Here is a 7,058-nt window from a genome sequence, read left to right on the forward strand (position 1 = left end):
TCATGATGATGTCTTGTGTGATATCATGCATATGGATATTTATCACCTTTTGTTGGATAGACCTTGGTAGTTTGATAGACGAGAAATACATGATGGGAGAAATAACCTATACACTATTATAGCAAATGGCATGAAGCAAACCTTGTTACCCTTGGAGGAGCCCCTGAAGAGGAAAGTATGTCCGAATGCTAGAATCTTTTTGGTAGATGGGAGGAAATTCCTAGATGGAATGAGACTTGAGAATGTGTTTTCTTCCTTGGTTCCTAAGAAGACTAAGAATATGGAACATTAAGAACAACTAGAAGAGATAAAAGAGTTTCTAAAAGAGTATGAAGACATCATTTCATAAAATGTGCTTGATGGATTACCACCTGAGGGGTATCAGTCATTGCATGGACCTAATTCTTAGAGTTAGTGGTGAAGGGAACCCTCTTGGTCTTTGGTTTTCATTTGTTTTTTGATTTCTTGATGGATGGTCTTTGAACCTAAGATGATGTGTTGGATGAGTTTGGATCCTTTTGATGTAATAAAGAACCCATTTGTAAGGCCAGTTGGCTCTAAGGTCATTTATAAACCTAGAGACCAAATTACGCCATGGGGTTCATGTAGTGTATGAGGCATGTTGATAAGTTGCCTTGAGTTTTTTTAGGCCTAGGATAGCTCTAAAAGTCCATTAGGGACGTTAGTATGTCAAAAGTGTCAAAAATGCAAAATTATCAAAAGTTGCAAAAGTTGCTAAGAAACATTTTCCACCTACTCAGAAAAGAGGTTCCAATGGCCATAACTAATTGGAAAATAGTTTTATCCATTAGGGAAAGGTATATTTGTGACTCTGAGATCATCCATGTTGGTGTTGGATGAAGCATGTAAAGATTTGGTGGTTTGAATAATAAGAAAACTTATATTTTACCCAATTTCCTTTGTTTTCCGTACTATATGATCTGATAGAGGATTTAATTGAATGGAATTTTGAATTGGTTGGATTATGGTGTTCTTTAAGGTTATAATGTAAGTGGTATGACTACAATTGATAGGGTTTGGAGTGAGTTGTGAGCAATTTACCAAAACATTTCATTCAAAACCCTAGTTGATAGGTTTTCACAAAAGATGTGGCCCTAACTTACAAATTCCTTTATGGAATTCAATGGACTCTTGGAAAATGAAATTTAGGGGTGTGTAAAATGATACTTAAAAATGGTGGAATCTGGGAGTGAGGGTTGGTGCAGTTACCACCAAAACCTAGGCTAAACAAGACAATGTGTTTTGTCTAGCCTACAAGGAGGAATGAACAAATAGTCACCTCAGGAGTGTTTGGTGACTGGTATAATGTTGTATTTGGTCTATTAGAGGCCTAGGGAATTTTTCCAAGTGGCAATTTTGGTTTTGCAACCCCATCTTCAAGTAGTTGCTTTGGAAAACAGGCCTATTAGGTCTGCAAACTTAGTAGGTTTTTATGGGTGTTGGAGAAGAGTCAAACTTGAATCTCTTAGGATTGGATGTAAATACAAAAAGGGTATTCAAATCTATAATTTTTTCTTGGAGTATTTGTGAATAATTTTGAATGATTTGAGAAATACCGATCTGAGAGGGCTACTAGAATTTGCCCAAGATAGGGGTTTCTTAACCCAGGCGCAAAAAGAAAACTTAAAAAATTGGTTTGGATGAATATGATGAGTGATCTTAGTTGTTGAATAGTCTAAACCCTTTTAGTTGAGATGAGAGGGGGGGTGAATCTTAAAAGCATACAATCCAATATATTCAACAGATTCAACCTCGATAGCCTTTAATGATATGCAACTAAGACTGTAAATCATTTAATACTTATAAATAGATACAATTATACATCATAACACATATAACACCAGATTTAACGTGGAAACCCAAATAAGGAAAAACCACTGTGGGATTTCAGACCCACTAAGATATATACCCTTCTAGAGTATGCTTGGTTAAAAGCAAATCCTGTTAAAGATTACAAACACATTGCTAGATGTGACTTGATTAAAGGATTTCCCTTAGACTTGTTAGAGTCTTGCACTGTGTTAGAAGTGATCTTGTCAAAGGATTTCAAACACTCATTTAGAATGTTACCTTGCTAGAGGGTTTACAAATAAGACTGTTAAGTCCACTTGGTTAAGAGATTTTCTAATACTTACAAAATAAACAGCAGTAATAAAATATATCTGCAACTTCACATCTGAAATGCTAAAGCAGATTCTATTTTCTCAAAACAATCTTGTCATACGACTTATCTTGTCCCTTGTTGGGCTTCTCAATTTGTTCTTCAATCAGATCTTCAAGCTTTTGTGCTTGGTAAACATTATTATAGCATCATTGTGCATACATTTGCTTGCATACATTGTTCATCAATAATTCCTTATTTATAGACAGCTCCCAACTGCTTAATCTCCTTGATCACATTTCCCATGATCAATCTTAGCCATCAGATCTTCAAACTTGACCATGTTCAATGTATCCTTCGATCTAAAAAATGTTTTACCTTGCCTTGGAACTTGTATTCCTTCCTTGGAACTTGTGCTAGGTTATTGTGGTTCAATCTGTGTTGTAGATCTTCCTTTTTTATTTTCCATGTCATCGATCCTCAACATACTTCATACATGACATACCAATCATTTATTCATCTCTAGCTCATCGGCATCCTTTATTAAATAATTATTTTATCCATCCAATGTGATCTATTATAACCTGATTGTTACTCAGTAAATATTGAACTTCACTCGTTAGACATTCATGATTTCTGTCTTTGTGAGGTAATATCCTTGCAGTCTCATTCATGGTCAGAACATCTTTGTCTTCAATCACTTTTTATTGTACAACTTTAGGCGACCTCCTAAAGTGTAAAGCAGCATCAACTTCATAGATAGTTATTCTTTAGATTCAGAAAATTGATGCTTTCACCGAACTCTATCAGTGAGTACTAGATAGGGGTAGGACCCCTAACTGACTTCTTAGATACTCAAAAGTGTCCCTTGGTAGTTGCTTTGTGAAAATATATGCTATTTGTTCCTTTGAACTAATATATTCTAGCACATCTTTCTTCTCTTGAACTTCTTCTCTAATATAATGATACTTTATAGAGATATGCTTTGTCTTAGAGTGCATTACCAGATTCTTTGAAATGTTAATGGCACTAGTATTATCATAGAATATAGTTACTGGTTGAGTAAATTTCTCATTCATACCATCCAATAGTTGTGTGATCTATGCTATGTTGGTACAATTCAATGTTGCAGCGACATATTCAGCTTCAGTTGCTGACTGTGAAATGCATCCTTGTTTCTTGCTAAGCCAACTTACTGGTCTATCTCCCAAGAAGAAAGATCCATCACTTGTGCTTTTCCTATCATCAATGTTTCTTGCCCAGTCAGCATCAGTATAGACTTTTAGGTCAAAAAAATCCCCTTTTTGATATGCCAAGCCATAATCTTTAGTGCCTTTCAGGTATCTGAAAATTCTCTTGATTGCTGTCATATGTGTTTCCTTGGGATCTATAGAAAATATTGCAACTATACCTACTGCATGTGCTATATCTAGTCTATTGTGAACCACATATTGCAACTTTCCAATCATAGATCGATAGAGTGTCTCATCAACAAATGCAGATTCATCATTCTTTGATAGTTTACAATTGGTAGTCATAGGAGTACTTACAGGTTTAGAATCCTCCATTCCAAATTTCTTTAGGATTTCCTTTATATACTTGGATTGAGTAATGAAAATCTCATTTTTCTTTTGTAGTATCTGTAAACCTATAAAATACTTTATTTCATAGATTAATGACATCTCAAATTCTTTGCACATTTCATTTCCAAAGTTCTTGCATAGGGAGTCATTTCCACAAAAAATAATATCATCAACAAATATGGTTGAAAGCAGTATACCATTGTTCTCATAAATTCAATCTTGATCAAATAAGAGTGCAGTCTTCCATACCATGCTCTGGGTGCTTACTTTAGACCATATAATGCTTTGTTCAACTTACATACCTGATCTTTATTCTTGTCTTCAATAAATCCTTCAAGCTGTTCAATGTAAACTTCTTCTAGTATACCATTCAAAAATGCAGATTTAACATCCATTTGATATACTTTGAAATTTTTGTAAGCAGCATATGCCAACAATGTTCTTACTCCTTCAAGTCTTTCCACATGTGCAAAAGTCTCACCATAATCAATTCCTTCTTCTTGAGCATAACCTTTGTAAACTAGTCTTTCTTTATTCTGAATGACCTCACCTTTTTCATTCAGCTTGTTTCTGAAGATCCACTTTGTACTGATTACATTTTTCTCTTTTGGTTTTGAGACCAATGTCCATGTTTCATTCTTCTTGATTTGACCAATATCTTTTGTCATAGCATTTATCCAATCTTTATTACTATGCCTCTTTTACTATCATCGGTCCAAATTCATATATCAAACATGTGTTTTGTCTCAGTTTGTTCCTTGTCATTACTGGATCATCCTTATCTCCTATAATCTGACTTGATGCATGATTTCTTTTGACATACTTGGCTAATATGGGCTTGGTAGGATCTATATGATCTTCTTCATCACTCGGTAACTAAGTATTCTCTTCATTTTCTTCATCAACTTTATCTGTTGAACATAAATAAATTCTTCATAATTTTCTAGTTCTTTGGAATTTCCTTCATCATTTCTTTTTGCAAATTCATCAATTTTCACATTTGCACTTTCTACTATTTTGTTAGATGATTTTATCAGACATTTAAATGCTTTGCTACTAGAAGAATAACCAAGAAATATTCCTTCATCTCTTTTCTGATCAAACTTTCCATTTCTATCATCTTTGTGAACATAACATCTACTTTGAGATATCTTAAAATAACTTATATTGTGTTTCTTATCATACTAGATTTCATATGATGTCTTGAAAGTTCCTTTCTTTAGTTGTACTCGGTTTGGGATGTAAACTATAGTGTTGATTGCTTCTCTCCAAAATGTTTAAGGTACCCTCTTTTCTATCATCAGGTTTCTAGCACAATCTACAATTGATCTATTTCTTCTTTCAGCTATCCCATTTTGCTAAGGTGTTCTCGGTGCAGAAACTTGTCTCTTTATACCATGATCATTGCAAAATAGGTTAAATTCATCAAAAATGAATTGTCGTCCTCTATCAAATCTTAGACATTTCAACTATCTTCCCATTTCTATTTCAACTCTAGCCTTATACCATTTGAACATTTGAAAGGCTTTTGATTTCTCTTTTAAAAACATAACTGACATCATTCTTGAGTAACCATCCACAAATAATATGAAGTATCTATCTCCATAATAACTTTGAACTGTCATAGGACCACAAAGATCAGTGTGCACAAGATCTAAAATTCCTTTAGAAGTGTAGGACTTACTTGAAAACTTGACCTTGTCATCTTACTCATCTGACATCCATGACATATTGCATTCTCTGGTTTTTCCAAGCTAGGTAGAACTCTTACTCGGTGATTCTTGCTTATTTTGATCAGGTTATCAAAACTTACATGACAAAACCTTTTATGCCATAACCAGGTATCATCTATGTTAGCATATAGACAATTGTTCTTAGTTGAGTCAAGATGAAATGTCTTACCTTTTGTTTGTGTCCTGGTAGTAGCTAGCTTTCCATGTTTGTCATCAACTTTGACACATCCCTTCTGAAATTCTATTCAGTATCTTGTATTATATAATTGTGCTACACTCAACAAATTGTATTTCAAACCTTCAACCTATTATACATCATCACATTTAGCATTGTCAAGAAGTGTTATAGATCCTTTACCTTTCATCGGACATGGTGCATCATTACAAAATCTTACATAACCTCCATCATAGTCTTCTAATTTAACAAACTTGTGTTTATCACCTGCCATGTGATGTAAGCATCCACTATCTATGATCCAAGAATCATTTTTATTTATGTGAGATGTTAGGGATTTTTCTTCATACCTTTCTTCATCTGATCCATCTTTGATGGCCACATAAATAACTCCCTCTGTATCAGTTCCAACAGATTTATCATTGTTGGATTCATCATCAGCTACTAGGCATGTCTTTCTATCTTTGCTTCTGAAGTCTCTGTTGGTGTAAATAATTATTCATCATGGATATTATTACACTTTACTTAAGTTTACTTAGGAAATGCATTTCATAATAGTTTGGGTATGAGACACTTGGATGTTTGTGCCACATTGGGATGGTGTGTGTCGGAGAATTTCTGCCTTTTATGGTGTGATCTTGTTGTTACACTCCACATCCAGTGGGTGATCCACCTCATGTGGACTATTATATTGTTTCTCCTACCTACCTACATCTATTTTCTACCTACCCTTGTTTCTTATTGAGCCACATGTCATGTTTGTGTGCTCACATATCCATATAGCCTTGCCTATATATGCAGGCTCATATTCATTGTATGTAATGCTTAATGATCTAGTTGACCATATTTTTCATCTTTATAGAATATAGTTTATTTCTATCATCTATTTTTTTCTCTCTTATTTGTGTTTTCCATTGCCTCTTGATCTTGGCAAAATCTCACATGGTATCAGAGCCATTAGAGTGTCATTGGTTTGCTAATTGAGAGAAATTTGATGCTATTTGGGGTTTGCATTTTGGATCTTTCTATTGCAAGTTTTTATTGAAGCTTGATGGGTCAAATCTGAGGTTATCATTGGATAGAGGAGGTCCAAGAAAATTAGTTTTTCCTTTTGTTTCATCCAAATCGGACTTTGGAGGCCAAATCTAGAGGCATTTGAAGTTTGACGTTGTGGCGGAAATTTTCCAGAAATTATAATTTTGCAGGCATTTTTCTAATAGCGATATCTCACTCATCCGGACTCATTTTTTCGAGCAATTTTTGTTGTTTTGGGGTAGAATTTCATGATCTGTACGGTGGTGTAGGATTTTTCTAATTTTTGGATACAGGTTTTTTAGAAATCGTGAAATCCTAATGCTTACAACTTTGGAGGCTTCGTTTGGGCTCATATGGACTCCTTTTCAAGTGCCATTTTTTTTGAAAGTACATATTTTTTCATCTACTTT

The sequence above is a fragment of the Cryptomeria japonica genome, chromosome 10, assembly GCF_030272615.1.
Source record: "Cryptomeria japonica chromosome 10, Sugi_1.0, whole genome shotgun sequence".
NCBI lineage: Eukaryota > Viridiplantae > Streptophyta > Pinopsida > Cupressales > Cupressaceae > Cryptomeria > Cryptomeria japonica.